Below are 23745 nucleotides of genomic sequence, written 5' to 3' on the forward strand. Positions count from 1 at the left end.
AACAGAAAGCCCATGCACAACATGGGTCTCAATTCATGTATGAATTTCTATGTTGGAGAATTCCGATCACATATGCCTCCAAGAATTGTGAAAGGACATGTGTATAAACATCTATATGTGCAGTGTGCCTTGATTCACGTATCCATCAGAGGTGGTATTCTGCCGGTTTGCCCCGGTTCAGGTGAAGCGGTAGCGGTAGCGGCAGTGGCAGTGGGGGGAGGCTCCACCCATCAGCCCAGAAATCAACATGGATGCTCTGCACATGCACAGAAGTGCCACACACAAGCAAAGTGCACACATGCACATTCCCAGTTCTGAATGGTAGTAAAGGTAAGAGGATTTCATTCTTGGTATCCATGCTTCACATGGATGGCAGAGGCTGGATGCTAGAGCCATATATTTTATCAGGGATTAACCATAGTTGTGATCGTATGCCCATGTACATGAAACATTCACAATGCATAAGGCTTTCCAGAACACAGTGAAGAACATCAGCCTTCATCTCCTTCTATAGGAAGATACCATTAGCAAACCAAGATATTTGGAAGACTCAGCCTTTGTTTCTCTTACGTCACTCCAATTTATGTTTTAAGAATAAGTTTCCGTAACTCCACTCCCCCATTTCCTGTACTTTTATGGTCATATAGATAGAAATAAGGCATTTTCTGAGAAATGAGGCTTGTGGTTTTATTCTCTTATGACATTGAGAAGGCCAAGAGATTCATCTGGCAGCATTGATACATTTTTCATTTTTTATTAAAATTGCAGCAAAAAGATCCAAATAGTGTCCTCAGTTTCTAAACTGATTTATGCAGCTATTCTCATCTTCACCTCACATAGTCATTTATAAAAGAATAACCACCAGCTTCCAGGTCCAGGGGCAATTTTTTTCTCTAGGGCAAGACTGTCAAACTCGCAGCACACGGGCTGGATGCATAATGTGCTGGCCACACCTACACCTGGTTTAGTGAAAAGGAAAAAAAGTCCTGATATATCACATGACGCTGCCATGACAAAGTGAGTTTGACACCCTTCGTCTAGGAGATTCAAGAAATGACCCTCTCTGGAGTTACTTCCAAGTGGTGTTAATATGAGAAAAAAAAATCTAGCCCACAGCTACTATTTTGTGTGGTGCTCTATGGCTCAATTCTCTCGCCTATTTAACATCTACAGGAGATTGCTCACTAAGATGATGCAACAATTTGAGGTGAAGTATCATCAGTGTGCCAATGATACTCAGATTTCTATCTTCTTTCCAACTCGTATTTCATGCCATAGATGGTTGTTGTGGTCTGGAGTGCTTTTGCACACCCTTCGGGACACCCTGTTCCTAACTCAGAAAATGTGACTCATGGACTTGTGATCTCTCATCTGGACTACTGTAATGCACTCTGCATGGAGATGCCCTTGAAGAGCATTTGGGAGCTTCAACTGGTGCAGATTATAGCTACATGGGTAGAAAAGAGTGTTGGATATTCAACATGCATAACAGTACTACTTTGTGAGCTGAATTGGTTGCCAGTGTGTTTCTGGATATAATTCATGGTCACCTTTAGAACCCTTTATGACTTGGGGAAAGGTCATCTTAGGAACTATCTTCTCCCAATCACAGGCATATTGTTGGTCCTATCAGCCAAGGAGTGTTGGCTAGTGAGATCAAGGAGATGTTCCTTCTGTGCTGCAGTTCCTGCCCTCTAGAATACCCCTTTAGATATAAGGATGACCCAACCCAGTTGGCTTTTTGCAAGCCTGTGAAGACTTGGTTGTATGCCCAGGGCTAGATCTCTGAAAGAGTTAAAGGTTCCATTTCCTGGCTATATTAACATCCACAGTAACAGGTTTACTTGGTGCCATATATTCTATTATGTATCTTTTAAATGTTCTAATTGTTTAAATATTTTATGATGTATGCCAGCCAGAGTCCCTTGTTGAGAAGGGTGACTATAGAAATCAAAGAAATGAATAATGTACTTTATGGGAAAATTGGGGCCTTTCAAGACACAGAAACCAATTTGCACATCTAGCAATCGTTGTTTTCAAAAATAATACTTTGCATGTCCTTACTTTGAATCAAAGGCAATGCTTACAATCCACTGAGGAGTCTGTCCTTCCCATATCCAGTTGGAATTACTGTGAGCTATGTTCCATTCAGTTCAATGAATTCATTGCAAGAAACAGCTATGGTGAGGTTTTTTTTAATTTTTATTTTAAAGATCAAAGGAATAAAAGAACATTTCAGAAATGAAAATTGCTATTATATCTACAAATATTCATTCTCTGTGATCCCCCCCAACTTTTTCTGTTCCAGTTAGTCATAATGCCCCTTGGAAAAACAGCAACAACATTTTTTTCTGATAGTGTGCATATGCATTTTCTTCTATTTCTTCACACACACCCCAACACATGTTTTTAAAGTGAAGGAAAGTATTCCTCCCCCAAATCAAAACTTATAATCAGAAAAATCAGTTTTGTTCAAGCTGTCACAGAAATTTTAGCCAAACAACTTGTAAATTCAGGGCTTTGCAAGGGAAACGAGCAATCATTCTTCATCCAATGTAAGAAGATTAATTCACACCACTTGTTTTGAAGTTCACTCAAAAAAGAAAGTCAAACACGTTTTAATCATTAATTTTGGGGAAAAAAGCCCATTTTGTTTTCTATCACTCTTTAAGTTATAAGGAGTATGGAATAAAATTGTAATCATTTAAGTCAATCAAGAGCCAAATCTAGAATGAAATAAAGCATTGTTTCTGAAGAAAATGCTGAAGAGAAACATTTGTATAATACTATGCAAAGTCACAGTTTTGACAGGTAAGTGATTTTTTTCCAGTCTAGATCCAGAACCTTTTAAATCAGGTGAAAGAAATTTTCAGCTATATCAGCTTCATCTTTAAAATTTTACTTTAAAAGTAATGTAAACATGGAGGAAACCAATAGAACATGCAAATAAAGATGACATAAACAAATATGCCATGTTTCTCTTGAGTTAAGTGCATTAGATCCATGCTGTTGAACAAGAAGAAAAGTCCATATAGATTGCATTTGATTGTAACTCTTGGTGTTAAACATTTGTAGAATTTTCTGTGTCCCCACTCACATTTATATTTTCATGACTTTCAATAGCATAACATGAGATGGATTTCATTTAGTTGTGCCATAGTTTTGTTTCTTAAAAAGTATTTGATCTGATGTGTTTTATTATATTCTGACATATACAATTGTAACACAAAACAATGGCTACAAAACATCTGTGTTACAGAATTTATTCAGTATAAGAATACACTCCACAAGACTTCTACATACAATATTGCACATTTTTGTTTAATATTATTTCTCAGTAATATTTAGATTTATAACTTGGTATTTTCCTAAAGAGTGATTAACTACACACTAAAGGTAAAGGCAAATGTTTCCCTCGCACATATGTGCTAGTCATTTCCTATTCTAGGGGGTGGTGCTTATCTCCATTTCAAAGCTGAAGAGTCAGTGCAGTCCGAAGACGTTTCTGTGGTCATGTGGCTCGCATGACTAAATGCCAAAGGTGCATGGAACCTTCCCACCAATGATGGTCCCTATTTTTCTACTTGCATTTTTACATGCTTTCGAACTGCTAGGTTGGTAGAAGCTGGGACAAGTAATGGGAGCTTACTCCGTTACGCAGCACTAGGGATTCGAACAGCTGAACTGCCGACCTTTCTGATCGACAAGCTCAGCTTCTTAGCCACTGAGCCACCACGGCCCTTAACTACACACTACACAGACATATATACACACATGCATGCAAATACACACAGAGAACTCTTATCTGAATGTTAATATAACTAAAAGTGTCAATATATATGATTCTCAGTTGAATTTCTAAACCACAGACAGAAATAATGTGGTGCACATTTAAAGGAATCCCCTACTGGGAGATTTCTAGACCTAGCAGTAAATAATCTGCTAAAATTGAGACTTTTCTGTGTAATCAGTTCTTATTCTGAGTGTTCTATGAATGGAATTCCCATTTATATCAATGGAAAGGATAGCTTCAACATTCCCATTTAACTATATAGAACCATCTCTTCTATTGAAAAAAATCTATATTTTATATATAGAATCTTTATGTGCACATCTGAATCTGAACCGGAGGCAAATGTGAACTTGGCAAATTTACATTTTATTATTTTGCATATTTATTTTTTTGGTTGGCAAGCTTCAGACTGTATCAATCTTAAACATAACCTTCTAACAGGAACTATAAATCAGAATCAACATGAAAGAACACTTCATGTCACTGTAGACTCCTGAAGTGTTGGAAGAAGGATCTTAAATGCCTATTATCCTTTTAACTTCATGTAGAAGTACTTGTTCAGTTAAGAAACTGAGATGCTTACTTACATGAAAGCCACATAAGTATCTATGTTATATGAATACATAGCATGATTAAATATATGGGAAATTTACATTTCCTATCTTCATTGCAAGTGGATATACTGGGGTTTTTAATTTGGTCTACATTTTTAAGAAAACGTAATTTCCAGTTCCAAAAGTAAGATGTCGTTAGAAATTCAAATGACATTCTTTCTGATTTTTTACGCTGTGTTCTTGGTTAATAAAATATAAAGATATATTTTAGGGGAAGATGTATACAAGATCAATTTGATTTTTAATAGTCACAAAGTTAGATGAAAATTTGACAAAATACACTTACAGAGAAAAAAATTAGCGTGGACCAGAAATATAAACCAATCTATAAAACTGTAATGGCAAAAAATTGAATTGAAAGATAATATGGCAAAATTACATAGAGAGTAATCAAATTATTAGCTGAAAATATTGTAAGACAAGTAACAGGATTTAGACTATTAATACAATCCTATATTAGTTTCACTAAGTTTTAGGTGTGAGTGTAACACTAACACACCTTCTTTTAAAACCATACAGTATTAAGATGTGCTATTCTATCAGTAATATTTTCTTCACACCTAGGAAAAAAATCATATATAAATCACAATCAGTTCATATTTATTTTTATGTATGCCTAAATGGTGTGTATCAATTTTGTATATGTGCAACTTCTTAGATACAATAGGTAGTTTAATTATTTTTTCTACTGATACAAATTTTGACACTCACAAATCTGTATGTTTCTGACTTATAGTTGACAATTGATTGAAAAATGTCTTAGATTTATGTTGATTATTCTAATTTGCACTAATATCGATATGAATTACTTAGTAATTTCAAATTTAAATTCTCTAGGAACTTTTAGATGGACATATTCAGGACTAGTAATATGTTATTGTGTAATTTCACAGGACAGCCTAGATTATTTTCTTTTATTACCTCAATTTGCTTTAGTTTTTCTTATTTCCTTCTGAGAAAGTTGATACAGCGCAGATATTTTTTCTGCAGTAAAGACAGATGCAAATAATGCATTCAATTTCTCTGCCATTTCTACATCTTTCTTAAATATTATTTTTACTTGTTAACTCACCATCCAATTTCTTCATGGCTTTCCTTTTTGAATACATGTAAAGAAAGTCTTAATGTTGTTCTTCTTTGAAGTTTTCTTTACCATAAAATAAAGCTTGTTTTAATCATTTTTGATTCCTGGTGACTTTATAACTATATCCGTGCAGTTTTCTTGGCATGTTTAGGATGCCATTTCCTTATGTTGGGATATTGTTTTGACTTTTCAGTCTAGCCTACAGCTCTTGCATTTTCAGGAATTTTCTCCCCCCCCCCCCCATCAAGCATTTACCAGACCCAACTATGCTATCCTTCCTTTCCCCATATGTTCCTCAAATTATTTTTTCACATCCCATATGATCATCTTATACTTTTTCTGCCAGAGTTCTGTTCCTCTTTGTTCTCTTCATTATAGTGACTTCTATTTCCCGAAGAAAGCTTTCTTAACTACAGCTTGTGATTGGACCATATTGACCACACAGTAATGTAGTACATTCAAACAAGGAGTTGGAGACTTTGTTAATGAAGACAGAGCTTTCATTTTACTATTTGTTCCACTTCATTGTTGCCTGTGAGTGTAAACTAGTCAGCTGATCTGCAATAGCAACTTTTCTCATAAAAACAACTGCTTCCTTTGCACAAATCCTCTCCAATGAATAAATGATTGGATCACTTTGCAGGCTGTAGTATATCCCACTGGAAAGCAACGCAAGAGTCCTAAACAACATGCCAATGGATACTCAACACAGAACATTTTCAGAGCTCATGTAAAAACCCCACTAATCAGTGCTCTGATAAAAGAATAGCGCAGACATGATTTGAATGTAATTGTTTCTGGCCACACAATTTGGGAGAAGTGTGGTGAAGGAAATGTAAACATGGTGAGTGGAACCTGTCTTTTGTTATCCTTTATCTCTTGCTTGCAAAACACAGCTAAGTAAATCATATACAAAAATTGGGGACTTCCTGAATGCACAAAGCATAAATAATGATTGTTCAACTATAAACCGAAGGCTGATTAAACCAACACTAAAAGTATCAGTAAATTACTAATGATGACATACTCAGGAAGAACTAATTGTCTTGAAAAAGAACCCATTACTGAAAAGAATATTTTTTCTTTTCCACCAGCCAAAGGAAACACCACGTCTTTAGTTAAAGAGCCCAGCAGCAATCGTCTGATAAAGATATACAACTTTTAAAAAGAATAAATGGACTATTCAGATTCCCAACAAAGCTGTGCACATGGGGAAAAAAACCCCTCTCAATGCAAACAGCTGATGCTTGTTCAATTAATGCAGTCCTTCCACATAAATAATTACTACCTGACCTTTTGTTCTGTGGAACTGGTTTTGAATTGACTATAGAAAACTTATGCAAATATTTGGCTCCATGCAGAATCTGACAGAGAGCTCACTCTGATGATGAAAAGAGAGTGTGGGCAGATTTTCTTTTATTTCCAGAACTAATGTATTGTTTGAGGGGTGAGAGAAAATTATGCTAATGTAAAGGAAAGGAAAAATCAGTGGCAGAGGCGCAGGGATATGTCTGAATTCAGCCACAGCCACAGTCAAACCATACCAATTAAGACCAGTTCAATTCTGTGAATTGAAGCAGGAGTAAAAGGAAGGGACATAAACTACATTTAGTCTGTCATGAACTGTGTGAGCAATTTGCACCTGAGTTTTGCAAGGGGAGACAAAGGTCGTGTGCATTAAACAACACACAAACAAAATGCTACTTTCAGTCATCAATTCCCATTCAGTTTATCTATAGACTTTTCCCCTGAAGTATCATTCACTCACTCACTCACTGATCTTTTGTTTATCTTTATGAGTTTTGTTTATATAAAATAACTAGAAACTATGTTTTTTTCTGAAAGCATTTTGAAGCTAAATATTTTTTTCTTCTTCTTTTCAATCATACGTGATTCTCAGAGAATGCCTGAACAAGTCCCTGCAATTTTCTTGGCAAGGTTTTCAAGAGTAGTTCACCACTGCCTCCTTCCTAGGGCTAAGAAAGAATGACTGGCCCAAGGTCACCCAGTTGGCCTTGTGCCTAAAACAGGACTAGAATTCAATCTCCTGGTTTCTAGCCTGATGCCTTAACTACTACATCAAACTGGCTGAAATATTACTGAGCATTAATAGTAGAAATAGACAGTTAAATGTTTACGTTCAATTACTATGAAGTGAGATGTGTAACAGAAACTGGACTGAATTTGAGTTAATTGCAATACTTATTTCTTGTTAGTTGTGACTGACCTGTTCCATTGATTTCAGCAGAAATTAAGCTTCCCTCCCTAGGAATCTATATGAGTATGGCTTCATTGCATACATGTGAAAGCAACAATACAGCATCTCTATTTGTCATACAAAAGGTGAGGAATCCTGCAAAAAGTGATTTGTTTGGTTTTGACTGTGATCATTGTTAGTAATATAATCTAACGGTTGGATTGGCAATATATAAATCATGTAACAATGCTATACCTGTTTCTTTAAATCATACTGTAAAATGTGATTGGCTGATGTTTTCCTCAATCGGCCATAAGAGGCAGCCAGAATGACTGTTAGCTCTCTGTTTGTTAGATGCTGGGCTGATCTGATCTGAGTGTTTTGGCTGTTAGAAAGTGCCATGAGCTGTTGTATGTTTTGCAACTGCTAGCAAACTTTGAGTACTGAACTGATTATGTGATACTGGACTATGTTATTTGGATTATCCCTTAACTGAAAGACATTGATGACTGACTGTCTTATCCGTGTATGACTTGGACTGTTTGATGGACTCTGATACCTCTTTTTCCACAAAAGTAGAAGCCTACTTAAACTGCAGTATCTCTGTATGCTGGTTTGTGTGTTCTCCAACAACATCTCACAACACTTCTCTGAATGTACTCACTCTCCCAATGGGGAGCTTACCTAACAATCATCAATTATCACTGGTGTTCTCTTCAGCAGCTAATGCAAATCTTATGCCATTTATTTCCTAAAAATAACAAATTTACAGCCACTTTAAAAATAATTGTTTTGAAATTTGACACACTCCTGTCTCATGAAGTATTGGCTTATTTATAAATTTCATGTCATTCTGAGGAAAAATAAAAGGATTTACAGTTGTTTTCTTACACATGCCTATATAGCTTCTCTTCTAAATCTCTTTTAGATCCAGGCCAGAAATGAAATAAATGATGTTTGGACTAAATCAAAACATCTCATGCTATTTCTGAAGATCTAGTCTGGGCATTTCAGTGGAGTATATATATATATATATACGGTATTTTCTATCCAACTCTAATATTTAATGTACATGATCACTGAGTAAGTAAGCAGTGAGAACAGCTTGCTAGTGGAGTTCAGTGAGGAAGGAGATTGAAGAAAGTTTAGCAAATTTTCCCTTTCATTTAAGAGTTAGTATTCAGCTAACTTAAGAAGGCAATAAGAAAAAATAAAAACTTTCTAGCAGTGATGACTAAAGAAACAAAAGTGAAAATGAATGTACAAATCATGATTTGCACTTGTGACTTTATTTTCCTAACTGAACAAAGAACTAAGCACAAACTTGTAGCAAGGTTTGCAAAAAAAAAAAAAACCCCTCATAAGATTGAAACAGTAACTGACAATTTCAGCTGATGACAGAGAATGAGGATTTATCAAATAAAAAAGAATCTGCCATAACATATTCTACAAAAGAGGAATACTTCATAAGCAAGATAATTAATTTAGGAATGAATAAAAGTGAAAACCATAAAAAGAGGGATTGCAAGATATTATTAACAACAGGATCTCAGAAACAGTTTTCAGACCTTCATGGATGGAATAAGACTGAGCATTGCAGGAAGAAAAAAAACCAATCCCATGTAACAGAAGGCAAGTTAATAGATCTCCGAAGGACGATTGAGATGCAAGTATTCTCTGCACAAAGATAAAAAGAAGAGACTTGATATTTGGCGGTTCGTCATCATGAAAACCCAAAATAAATGTAACCCTACCATGCTCATCGGCTCATGAAGTATGCAGTCTGCCTGGAGTAAAGGTGAGAGATAAATTCCAAGGTTGATAAAATTATAATGATCTCTTACTGCTAATTTGTACTACAAGAAACAGCTACAACTATTTTATAATAGAGTTTAGAGAGCCAAGTCTTCCTAAGTGTTCTAAGATTTAAATTTTCATTTAATGGAAGACCATAAACTAAAACACACATATTACATGTGAACAAGGACTATGTCTAGTATCTTCCACCTAACCAGGCAGAAGATATTGCATCTTCTGTGGATAATGTTTTCCAAAAGCAAATTAGAAATATTCCCTGGATGACCAGATGAATTTTATGTAAATCTCCTTCTGGCAGATAAAGACCCTAAGATAACACAAGCTGTTGCTAGGTTTGCATTTGTAGTCTGCAGAATTCATGTTTTACTAAAGGCATATTAATTTTGGATTGATTTTGAACTATACTATGTTGAATTGAGTACTGTAGAGTTTCAGAGCACTGTGTCACTCTTACCTTATTCTACTGTATCTTACTTTTGCATTTCTGTTTATTTTCTCAACTGAAAATTTTGTGTGTTGTATTTTTATCTTGTTATTTTTATTCTCAAATACTTGGTGGCTCTGTAACCCTTAATAAAGTATATTAAAAATATTCCAAGAGGCATGAAGTAAAAGTGTTGCTGGATATTAATTATTCCAACATCTGTAGAGGATATGTGCAGTAAAATGCACAAAAGTTATAAATTGTTAAAGTGCTACACAGTATGTTTTACCAGGAAGTTAAGTTCACTGGACTCAGCTGCTATATCCAGAGTAGGTATACATCCTTATAAATAGCAGCAGATAATCCGTGCTCTGTTGGATCATTGTTTTAGTGATATTTCCTTCCCTAACCAGAGAAACAGGATGACCAAGGGTGGGCAAAAAAGCAAGGGGAGCAAGAACAATTTCTGACTTCTGCTGGCTGCCTTATTGAGTTTCCTTGTGGAATTCTGGCAAGGGGCATTGGAAGGTAAGAGGTTGCTCCTGGGTGGGAGATGGAGCAAGGAATTGCTAGATTGGCTGGGAAACTGTGACAGAATGTTGGAAATTAAGATCACATGAGTGCAGCAGCAGCCATCTAGCAGCCCAGCTGCCAGTAGCACTGCAACAGCCACAATTTCCCCAAATTTAATTCCTCAAGAGACATGGTTTCTGGGTTTTGGACATATTCTGCATACTATTTGCAGTACCTAGTTAAACATGATTGTCCTATGATGAACTATTTTGTCAGTTAAAGTCATAACATCAAGAGATTTAGTAGCATATAGGCATAATTGTTAACCACTTTGAAAGTGATGTGATTCTTCAAATGCTAAAGATTTTAATCTCGCAAGAATAACACAACTGGAATTTATATGGGTTTTTTCCCATATGTTTTATAATTTTGAAAAATGTATGTGTAGTCATCTAAATAAAACTTATTGGAAAGATGCACATTATTCCAATAAATATGTACTGTTCTTCCACTAATCTATAAGCTTTTTGTGCTTTTTAACTTCTTTTGCTAAGTGGTACATATTCATAACTTGTAGTATATTATTAGTTATTTTGTGGGAGTTAGCCATAATATAGAATTCTATATTTTATGTACTTTTGATTTTTTAATATTCCTGAACCACAAAGAACCAAAATACTAAATGTCAGAATCCCTTCACTTCTTTAAGGTGCTTTACCCAATTTTGGGCACCTTCCCGCCCTTCATGTGGGATAGTTAGGTTTGTGTTTATAGGAGAGAGAAAAAGAGATATTCGATGACTAACAGTTAATGTCGCCTAGTTAATTCAGAACTGAAAGTACAGAGCTATAACATTAAATCTCTTCTAAATCAGTAGACTGTTTAAAAATGTTATATGAAGTTTATAGCCTAGAAAATTTTAAAATGCCAAATTATATATCTTTAAGACTTTAAGGTGCAGTTATATTGCTACATCATTTTTATTAATATATCAGCACATCCGTTCACTAAATAATATTTTATTATCACATATTTGACCCATTCTGTCCCTATAAAACAGATACTGATTTTCCAAATTTTGCATTTGTGTTCCATATTATAGCACATGAATATACATTCTTATATTTCATATACATGTACAGTTGACTTTGAGGTCAACTTTTTTGACTTATATGCTTATGAAAAAAAATTATGTGCTTATGAAAAAGATTACGGTTGACTATTCAGAAAAGGATTTTATTTGTGTTAGCAGTAGTTGTATATTCAGTTTGCAATGGGCATGTGCTCACACATGAAGACATTGATATAGGTGTACTTCTAAATTTCTAAACATATCGGTTGCTTAGCCTATCAAAGAAAAAGATTAGAAAGGAACATGATAACTGTCTTTTAGTACTTGAGGGGCTGTCAAAGAGAATGGGGGATTGACTTATTCTTCAAAGCACCAGAAGACAGGACAAGAAATAATGGGTGGAAACTTGTTAAAGAGAGATCCAACCAAGAAATTAGGATAAGTTTTCTGACAGTGAAAATAGTTGCTCAATGGAACAGCTTGCTTACTGGTGCTTAGGGTGCTCCATCAGTGGAGGTTTTCAAAAATAGATTGGACAGCCATTTGAACAGAATGGTATAAAGTCTCTTGCCTTGAGCAGGGGTTGGACAAGAAGACCTTTGAGAACTCTTCCAACTGTATGAATCCATGTTCTATATTCTGCTACTTGTCCCTGGACATGTGAATCCTTACTCATTTATAAAGCTGAGCACTTTCAGATTCGGGTTTTCCCAGATGTGCCAATGTGACATCTCTTAATAAAATGGAACTTTGGGGAAACTCAAGCCTCAGAGTCTTATTTCGTTAGGAGTATTACTTGGAACCGTGACACTGAGCTAATGAATGTTATGAAACATTAATCTTATCTTATGTTTATTAAGCCTTCTCTACTTAAAATTTAATTTAAGTCTTAAATTAATGGAAAAAGTTCAAAACAATGACAATTATGCAGAAATAGTCCCATAGAAATAAAAGTACTAGTAATACAGCAGAGAGGGTCACAGATTTACTTTCCTTCCCTCCTCCCCACCCATCCACCCGTAAGGAATATTTCAGGATTCCATAGTTTGTAGGTTTACTCTGAGATACAATTCCCTGAAAACCCACCACCCTCAACAGAAAGGAAAGACTGTCAGGAGAAGGTTGAAGGGTCTGCTGTTCCTGGCCTTGTTCAGTGAATGATTTATGCAGCCTGGAACCTTCCTATTCATTTTGTTTCCCAGTATCCCTAACCTAAATTTTTCACAATTGCATGGATAGCATTCAGACCAATTTAAAAAAGGGAAAGTTTTCATCTGGGGCTCAAATCTTTCTCTTGTTCCTTGAGCATCCTTGCAACTGTATCCTTTTTATTAAGCACTTGAACTTTCTCTTGCAGATGGACATTTTTCAAAGGCCAGAGAGAAAGATGTAGAACTTCAACACTATCAAATGAGAACGTAATCTTTTTATATGGCACATTGATTTATATAGCCAACTTTCAGAGATTGAGACAGGTTTATCATACTGCTATTAATGTCTGAATGCATAATGGAATGCAAAGTCTAATTTCTGCAATGTGTTTGGATGATGCATTGCTCATCAGCAACCAGAGGTGAAGCTGAAGAAGAAAGCCTTAGCAGATTCTTTTGAAATTTTGGTCATCTAATGCATTATTAAGGATTCTAGATAAAGAAAAAGAAAATGCCACACAATCTAGTTAAATAGGGAAAGAATTCATGCATTAGCATTTGTCTGCAATTTAATCTATATGAATTTAATCTATATGAATGATTCCTTGGCTTCTGAGTACTTGCATATTCACCAGAAACACAGAGTTTCAATAACTTAGATTATAATCAGCCTTTCCTGAAAAGTAAGAACAATTTATTGTTATGGTACATTACAGGTTCTTTAATGTTCTCATAGCCTTGTACTGTGCTCTTAACAAGGATATCAAAGTCATTGTTATTACAATTTAAAAACACCCCAGTAATAATTTCTGCAAATATGCACATATACTGTACATCTAGTTCTGCTAGTCAATTTTATTTGCTATCCAATAGAAATCAAAATAATTAGGGTATGTTTTGGGATTCTAAAGAACTGATGTTTTGATTTTCTACTGAGACAGCCTGTAAATTCTAAATCTGTGAAATCTTTTCCTGGATTTCTAAAGCCTAGGAAAATCTTAATTTAGGACTACTTAATTTAGGAATAAATACTAGAAAATGGAAAAATGTAATTTGCTATTACGTTTTATGAAACAAAGAGACTGTTATCATAAAAGAGGACCTGACCTGGGATGCTCACATTATAGCACTGGTCAAAAGGCCCCAACAGAGATTATACTATCAGAGACTTCTCAAGAAACAACAACTGAATGAAAAATTACTGGTGAACTTCCACCGCTGCACTATAGAGAGTATTTTAACTTACTACACCTGTGTATGGTTTGCCAATTGCACAGTGGCAGATACGATAATGGTCCAGAGGGTTAATATCATTGCCCTGAGGATCATTGGCTGCCCTCTCCCCTCCTTGGAAGAACTTTATAGCTCCCGCTGCCTTAAGAAAGTTAAAAACATTCTTAAAGATCCATCTCATCCTGGGCATCCTTTTTTTTTTAAACTATTACCATCAAACAGATGGTACAGTACAATAAAAACAAGCAAAAATAGGCTGAAAAGCAGCTTCTATCCCAGAGCAGTCACTATATTGAATTCTACTCAATCGTGTAATATTAATTCACTATCAGGGGTTTTCAATTCAATTGTATAGAATGTGAAGGATGCATGTTTTTATTTTTATTTTTATAGTTTTCTTATGTATGATGTACACTGAAGATGACATTTAATTTCATTGTACGAGATGCAATGACAATAAACTAAATTAAACTAAACTAAACAAGAAATTATAAATGTTGCCATTGTCATATGTACACTATATCGTTATCACTTTGTACTTGTTATTATTGAAGCCAAAGCAGTTTTAACCATGATTTTGGGTAGGATCTATTTTAATACTTTTGAAAAGTACTCTTTTGAATGTTATTGTATTTAGCATAGTCAACATGATAATCCCTTTCACTCAGGGGTGGGTTCTGGCTTCTTTTACTGCCAGTTTGCTCAGGCCTGTGCTTTGGGCGCGCATGTGCAAAAGTAAAAAAATTGCTTCTGCGCATGTGCAAAAGCAAAAAACAATATGGCGCTGCCTATGGCGCCGCCGATAGAACTGGTTCGGGTGCGTTTCCTGCCGAGTTATTACCTATTTAGCCGAACCGGTCCAAAGTAGTAGGAACCCACCTCTGCTTTCACTTGGGTGGCATGTAAATTGCATGCTGCCTCCTGTAGAAGATGGTGGTTATTTATTTCTCACTATACTTCTTGTTTCTGCATTACTGCAGGGCATATTAGAGCCAGATTATCTCTGCTGACTTCAGGAATATTCTGGATGCAAATAGAACCACAGTTTTCATTTTCAGTGTGGTATCCTGAAGATACAGAATATTTTTCAGGCTGAAAGTCTAATTCAAACTTTATCTCGTTCACCAATAAGGAATGACATGACAAACTGAGTTACTAAATGAATTAAATGAATTATAGCTGGTATGTTTATTTCCTATAGATTTAATATCATCACTGGCAGATTTACTTTATAAATAGTGGCTGACCAAAATCCTAAATACTGAATGACTATCACAGACCAGCAAAAATGACCAGCAAAAATGAAGTCAAATTGCTCACTACATTAATAATCCTTGTTACAACCCTTGTTACCCTTGTTCAGTTACAATATAGTCAACGTCATAGGTTGATGTGATCTTTTGCAGGCCAATGCCTTTTCTTTCAATGCCAGGTCTGACATTTTGAATGGGTTGTCTGGTTACCTCTGAAATAAATCTTGTCCAATAATTGTTTCTGGATGTTCAGGGGTCATTTTCTCTTTCTGTTATTTCCAAATCTCTATTTCCTGGAGCAGCAAGATGTTCCAACCATTTAATAAGCATTTTGAGAACACTGGGCTTCTAGTCTTAAATAAGACCTTCATTCACATTATTTATCTCTGGTGTTTCACATTGTCCTTGATTTTGTACCCATCTGTGTGAAAAAGAATTAACAGAGGCAAAACACCTGAGTATGCTGGGATTAACAAAGTAGATAACAAAAATCAAATTAAAAAGAGAACAAGGTTGGTTCATGTATTCTGATATTGACCAAATGCTTAGCTTTTAACATTATTTCTTATCTAGAATAAAATGATTTTTTTTAAAAAAATGATATTATTATGGAGGCAATGAAGAACACGTCTTTTACCTCATTATACTCGACACTGATTATAGAATTCATGGCACAATAGCAACTTGCATTTAGAGTTTGACTAATGGTCCCAAGTAAAGAAATATAGCATTTAGTGTTATGTGTAAGGAGAGGTCAAGGGCTGTGAGGAAAAAAATGCTACAATGGCAAATACCTGATTTATTTGTGGAACAGATTTATGGTTATTGGTTATCAGATACTGAATTTTTGTGTATTTATGTTCGTAAAAGAAAAAGAAAGAAAATATGCCATTTTAATAAATTCCTTATTTTAAAATGGAATACCTTGGGAAACTGTACATGGAAAAGTACTACTACATATATACAATGGCTTCAAAGTATAGTATCTTTTCTTTTTATCAGAATCAGTTTTCTTAAAATTCATCCTGGGAAGCAGCAACATGATCAGACTTTTTTTAAATAAAGAAAATAAACAACCACTGGATATTCTTGAATCTGAAAAGTGGGGCATCTTCCCCAAAGCACTTTGATGAGAGAGGTACTTTTTTGAATGATTATGTTCTCAAAATGACCCCAATCCATTTTTGGGACTATCAACAGGCTGAGGGACTTTCAAAGCTTATATAACTACAAACAAAACAGTACAATACAAGAAAATGTAATGAAAGTACAAAGATAATAATCATGATTAAGTATACCCAATGGTTGCTAGCTGATCATGGATAGGTTGAGTGGACAGATATAACTTTGTCTTGGGAAGGTAGTAGGCAGTAGTAACTTCTGCAGCTGCAACTGTATGCAGGACCTTTGAAGATACACCAATGTGGGCTCATGCATTGAATTATTTCCTAAAAGAAATCTACTGGTCTCCCTCATTACTTTTTATTGATGAAAAATATTTTATTTTATATTTCTACTTCTTTCTCCATGACATATTTTTTTTATAAAGAATTATTATTGTTTTTAATATTTGTACTGGAATATGAAAGACCAGTTGATATAAAGTCTAATTGCCATTTGAAAAAGCACCTTTAGGACAACCATGACTTGGATGATTAAGCACCTCTACAGACATTAAGCATTTTGAATCAACAACTGTACTTATGCATACAGGTACAAAAACCAGTTTTTCTATTAGCAGCATTGATATCATTGTAATGGCAGGGGAAAAAACCCTCGTACTAGAAACTTACTTGAGCAAAGTTTGATCTGCAGTAACTATACACTATAAACAGCCCCTATATCTAACTTTTTATCATTTGATCAGATTTTTCATTGATTAAATTCGTATGACACTCCCTCCCCCCATCAACTCAGGGTGGTTCAAATAAAAACAAATTAAAAAATACAATAGGAAACAAAAAGTAGAGAAGAAAAATAGCAAAAATGACAGAAACTGGAGAAGAATGAAAAGAAAAACAACAACAAAAACAAAATCAGAATCCAAAGGGACTTCACTAACTCTAGCTAATGGCCTGAAAGATGATGTACCATAATCGCTGGTAATGGACAAAATAGTAAATCGTTTGCAGACTGAATGCTAGAATGTTGAATGTTGAAATTTAAAACTGTGATTCTGAAGACCAATGAAATGAAACTCCGAGTATTTCAGGACCCCAGCATATTGTCCTCCAAATCATATCTTACAAATGAAGGAGACTTTGAATGGAATGTTCAGATATTTTAGGATTTTTGAATACAATACGATGGGAACAGGCATTTTGACTTAATTGTGCATCTGCAGCACATCTAATCACAGTTTGTTCTTCTAGGCTAACAGATGAGCACAGAGAATCTCCATTTTGTTTCAAAAGTACGGACCTTTCTCTAAGGAGCAAAACAAAGTAAGTTGCAAGCTTCTTGTCTCTCTGATATGGTGACATATTCTTTGTCACAATGGTTCACAATTCTGATTACTTGTGAGTAAAACTTCATTTGCATGTTCATGGTTACTACTCAATTTTATTCCACTCTTGAACATTCTTCTGCAATGTCTTATGTGAACATTACTTCTATACTGTTTTCTCTTCTTATTCTTTGATTGATCTAAAGGGGAGTTGCTAACGTATAATGCACAATCATTTTTAATTTTTACTTCATGTTTCCGATTAAGACCAGCTAGAGAACAATTTGAAAGATCCACAAAGTACACCCAGAGTTTTTGGTACCTCATCGTTAGCTCTCTTGACACAAAGAAAAGCACCACCAGTTCAACTGCGCATTTTCAAGAACAGTCTAAAATATAAAGGAAAAGCAGCACAAACAAGTCCAAGTAGTCTGTTTATATAGCTCTAGAGATTCTGATAAAGAAAAACAAACATAACCTTTTCAGCTGTTCCTCACAAGGGAAAAAGAAAATGAAACATTTGATTATAATTGTTTTAATGAGCTGTGATTCAAAATGAAGATGTAATGGTCTGGCTAAAAAATATTCTGTTAATGAGCTTATACTTCTATCAAAATGTGTGAGATATAAAATTCTCTGAGGATAAAGTTAAGCAGCAAGGAATCTTTAATTGCTGGGGGGGAAACCTGAACAATATTACACTAGTGCTAATAATAATGGTGGTGTCTAATCTATAGTGCCTATGCAACAAACTTTAGGAAAATTACTTTCATCTCTTGGCTCCATTAACACTTCGTGCATGCACCATTGGACAGTCTTCATGGTATTCTTTACAGTCACTTTTACAAGAAGCTAAAGAACATTGTGTGATCATTTATATCCCGAATAGCAGACTGCAAAGTTATGGTATTTTCTTTTGTTAGACTGTTCGGTCAAATGGAACAAAGGGCTCAAGGAAGATTAAATTAAATTATTGTAGTGGTAAAATATAATGTATTTCTATTGAGCTATGATGTCACCCTTGTTATTACAAGGTCAGTGCGGGCTTTCTTATGAAAAGAGATGCCAGATTCTGGGACAATCTTTAAAACAGTTTGGAAAATACAACTGATTCAAAATGTAGCCCTCTCCAAGATCTTGGTTGAAAACAAGAAGTTTAGAGCATATTTCATATCAGTCTGACAACAATAACATTGGCATTTAATTCATTTTTGAGCTAAATTTAAAGTATTGTGTTAAACTTAAAGCTTGGAGGGTTAATTTATATGAAAATTCACTTTTGCTACATGACTTCACCAAAGTCACATCCAAAAATTGGTTATAGCAGGTAATCTTAAACAAAAAATGTATTATTATTATATATTTATTTAGAAACTTTATTGGCCACCCGTCTTACCATAGGGTAAGGGTGGCGGGTGGCTTGCAGTTACATATAGCAATAGCACTTAGACTTATATACCACTTCACACTGTTTTACAGCTCTTTCTAAGCAATTTACAGAGTCAGCATATTGCCTCCAACAATCTGGCTCCTCATTTTACTGACCTCGGAAGAATGGAAGGCTGAGTCAACCTTGAGCTGGTGAGAATTGAATTGCTGAACTGCTGGTAGCAGGCAGTCAACAGAAGTGTAAGCTAAAACATAAAAAGTTAAAACAAACATTAAAACCTAAGACATATGGGGAGGGTGTGGGGGCAATGGGATCTGTTATTACTCCATCAACCATCTCCAATTAATTAGATTAATTAGTTCCAAGGAAGAAGCTTATCACTAATGTCTTCACAAATTTTTTTCTAAGGGAATTACATCAGTCTCCTAACCAATCTAGACCTATCCTTGAACACTTTGGAGAAATTTAGTATTGGGCAACACACACACTTGATTTATTCAAATTATTAAAATGGTCTTAACTGTACATTAAACTGTAGATGCATTATTGTTTTGTTATTGTTATTCTGTGATCCACCTACACTTGTTTTTCCAAATATATATCCAAGAGAAATTAAAATTGTTGCAATACATCAGGACTGCACAATATTGCCATTTCTAATAAGGCAGCTTTATGAAAACAGTCTTGTTAGGCTCCTAAACCAAGGCAGAATTTTCATTCACAGTTATTAAGGGGAGAATAGAGAGCTGAAACTAAGGCTGTGAAGTGACTTATTTTGTATTAAACTTCTCAGCTCTGAGGAATGTTCATGTTTGCAACTGAGCTTTCTGACAACCTGCTGGCCTTGAATTATCCCAGGCTTAATTATTGTCTTTCGCAGGGTCCATGAATGTTTCTTCTTTCCTCAGAAGAACTTTTAACATCTCTCTTTTTAAAATAGTGTCTTGAATATTGCCTGCACTTTCCCCTCCTTTCTTCCTTGTTGAGAACTATTTATGGGTCCACTTCCACCCATCCTTAAAGGAAAGAACAGAATGTTCCCTGAAATGTAATTTTACTTGGTTGTTGGACAGATTCTGAAAAGCCTAAATCCTGAAGGTGCAGGAGATGGTCTACAGGTTTCCATGGTTACATTTTTCTGTGGCTCAGATGGGGATGGGGCCAATTATCAAGTTTTGTTTCTTCGATTTTAAGTGGTTTGTTACCTGGATACTCAACAACAAGAAAATGGAAAATAAGACTTGTTTTCTTTCTTAATTGAGGAAAAGAGGAAGCAATCATACTTGACTTTTTTTCCCTTCAGCCCACATTTCTTAACTACACCGTGAAGTATTTAGTTTAGTTGAAGACTTCATGAAATGTTGTCTTCAGTAAATCTGAGGAAAGATTTTCAATAAAGTTAAGAAGAAACTGCGATAGAAGTGAATTTCTAGCTGTCACCCTTGAAACCTCTCTCTTTTTCACCTTCCGGTAATTCTATGACAGTTGAATTTTAGCTCATAGCTTAACAAAAAATGAATCCACATGTCATTTATATACAGATAGTAGGAAGGCAGTGCATTTAAATCTGGTTAGGAATGCCGTAAGACAGACAGAACATTTTTTTATTCTGCAATATGTCTTGTAATAAACAGATGTTCATCTTATTATCACTAGCATAAATGTGTGTAGATGACTGCATCTATATACTGTACAGTATGTGGCATTTCTTTCCTAACAATACACATCATTCTTTTTATAGGAATGGTAGGAAATATAGTACAAACCAGGAGCACAACCTCACTACTAATATTTTCACAGGTGTCAAATAAACATTTTATCTTTAAATTTCACATGCCTTGCCAAGCCCAAATATCTGCATTATTGAAATTGCCATTTTAAATCCAACTTCACTATCTAATTTTGGTCAAGATAACTCATAAAACAAGATGGGGAACTAAAGTTCTACATTTCATTAATGATACTAAAAAAGGTAAAAAATAATCCTTGAATCAAGCTCAACTGTTGGCAATTTTGTGGAACACATCAGTGAAAGTGCTGGCTAACTGTTCATCATAACATTCAGCAAATAGCTCAAGTAATGTATCAACCATGATGTGCCTCTATAAATTCATGCTGTAGCTCAGTCCTTGACTGAAAGACATACTATGGAAGAGTAATTTACAAGTACGCTCAACTGTTCCCAAGGAATCTAAAAGACATTTGTTAATGTCACTTATAAAAATGTCTGAGAACACTATACTGGTTCTAAATTTAATACTTTATATGGGCAGTGGTAGAGCATTATTTAATCTGTCTCTGATTCTAATTTTGTTTGGTAATTTGAAATCTTACAGAATATGGGAGTTTCAGATAAAAATTCAAAACATGAAGAAAATGCCAACACTAAATAAAATAAAATAAAATAAAATCTTCCCTGTCTTTTTGTTGAAATCAAATTTATTGAAACCATACTAGAAAAAAACTGCTCTCATTCTTGTTCTCATCTGTGAAATGTAACCATATGACTGGGAGAAATGAGTTGCTTGATTTATCACCTGAATTAATATTTTTAGGAAGTTAGTCAAAAGATAAATAATGAAGACAAGTGAAACTTTTATGAGGAATTATAAGGAAACCAATGTTTAGGTCCAAATGAGGTCAGCACGAGAATTCTTAGGGAACTGACATGTGCCTAAAATGGTTCTTTCTGTCATAGAAGAAAACCCATTTTTTTAAAAGAGATTCAGAGAAAATCTATGTAATTATGCTTAAGATCTGTTCTAGGCAAATTAATTGAAAATATAATTTTTTAAAGATGTTTTAGTGTACAATTGTAAAATAGTTTTTAAATTATAAGCCAGCCAGACTCATTGACAGTCATTTTCAGTCATCCAGGCCATGAGAATCTCTACAGACTGTTAGTCATACAATTTTGAATGAACATCCTTTGAATGATGTGGGAGTAGGAATGGATTTCCAGAGAAAAAATAGCAGATTACAGAAACCAGGAGCACCAGTCAGCCGACCCTCAAGATACAGATAAGCCTCCAAGTGCTTCAACCACCCTCTAAAAGGATGCAAATGACCAGCTGTCTGCAAAGAATATAATTCCTCCCATTTCCCACTATCCTGTCAGAGCGGAAAAAGCTTCTTGGATGGGAAACGAAAGTCTTAAAAAAAACACAAGAAAGTCCAGTTGCCTCCTGAAAAAGCACCTTTTGGACAAGGAATCAGATGATGCATTATTTCCTTACCTGATTTCATTGATGGTGTGATGAATCAACATCAGAAAACAATATAAAATGTGGAAAACAGTTACATTTTTATTAGCATTCATCCTAAAATATATTATTCATTGTCCAGAATAGTGATGAAGAACCTCTGGCACGTGTGCCAGAAGTGGCATGCAAAGCCCTCAATGTGGGGACATGTGCTGTCGCCAGCTGCTTTTCTGGTTTCCAGCGCGCACATGTGTGCTGGCCAACTTATCTTCATGGGTGCCAGAGCACTGGAAAACAACCTGAAAACGGCGCCAAAAACGTCCTGAAAATGGGCCCCAAAACAGACCATTTTCCGGGCTGTTTTCAGGCTGTTTTCCAGGGTTTTTTTTGGAAATCAGCCTGGAAATGGGCAGAAAATGGCCTGAAAAAGGGCCAAAAAACAGGCATGTGCCAGCTGGTCTTTGGGTTTCCGGCACTCTGGTGCATGCACACATGTGCATGCACATGCATACACATGCACAAGCATTCTGGTTTGGGCACTTGGTGCTGGAAAGGGTTGCCATCACTGGTCTAGCGCCATGGTCTCCAAATGTTTATTTATTTAGTCATTATAGTAATATGTAGTACTACTGGACTAATGTTATACATATTATAAATGATACCCATCCCAAATAAAAGGCAAAAAAAGAGTGAAATTAAGGAAGAGAAAAATATACAAAAATAAATATTGTCATATTTTTTCTGTACCCTAAGGAAAATCTTGTGCCAACTTTGGGTTGAATAGGATGTACCCTACTTTGGAAATCATTGGTCTCGAATATAAGCTGCCAAATATATGACTAACAGGTAAGAATCTAGAAAATATAAACAACGGAATCCACCAAAACATATCAGAAAAGACAATATAATTTCATTGCCTTATCCTTCTATTTTTAAAACTCTGGGTTTATCACTGCAAGTTATGTAGTTATTGTTAATGGTTAACAGATCAAACAATTTGTTGTAGCTTAATAAGCATGGTTTGCTCATTATTCTCTGTTTCAAACACAGGTAGGGGAATAGTTTAAGCTTCAGGCATTTTGCGACCCACGTTTTTAACATAACAGCTGCCTGTTTTGAGGTGACTCTAACTCAGATTGTATTTATTTAAAGATTTGCAACGTGCTAAGTGGTGCATTCATTTGAACAGGAATTGTACAATATGGAGGTTCTTTCCCACTCACCTAGGCCCAAGACACATGCCAAGATGCAAACAGGTCTCCTTGTTCTATGACAGATGCTTTAGGACTTGTGGGTGTCCTACTTTTTGAGTGCGGCAAAATAAATTTTGTTTACTGCAGCCATTCATTCTATTTAGCAGCTGCAGCTTTACAAATCACACCTTGGTGGACTAAGGTTCAAGGTAACAGAGAGTTGAACTGAAAATAAACTGGCACATTGGCCTTTGTTTACAGAAAGTTCCTTTCCTACCAATTGGGCCCACCACAGTGACCAAAATTATAGCTATCTCCTTCACTTATTTTCCAAATGCTAAAATAAAAAGCAACACTTCTT

Source organism: Thamnophis elegans, chromosome 3 (assembly GCF_009769535.1).
Source record: "Thamnophis elegans isolate rThaEle1 chromosome 3, rThaEle1.pri, whole genome shotgun sequence".
Taxonomy (NCBI): domain Eukaryota; kingdom Metazoa; phylum Chordata; class Lepidosauria; order Squamata; family Colubridae; genus Thamnophis; species Thamnophis elegans.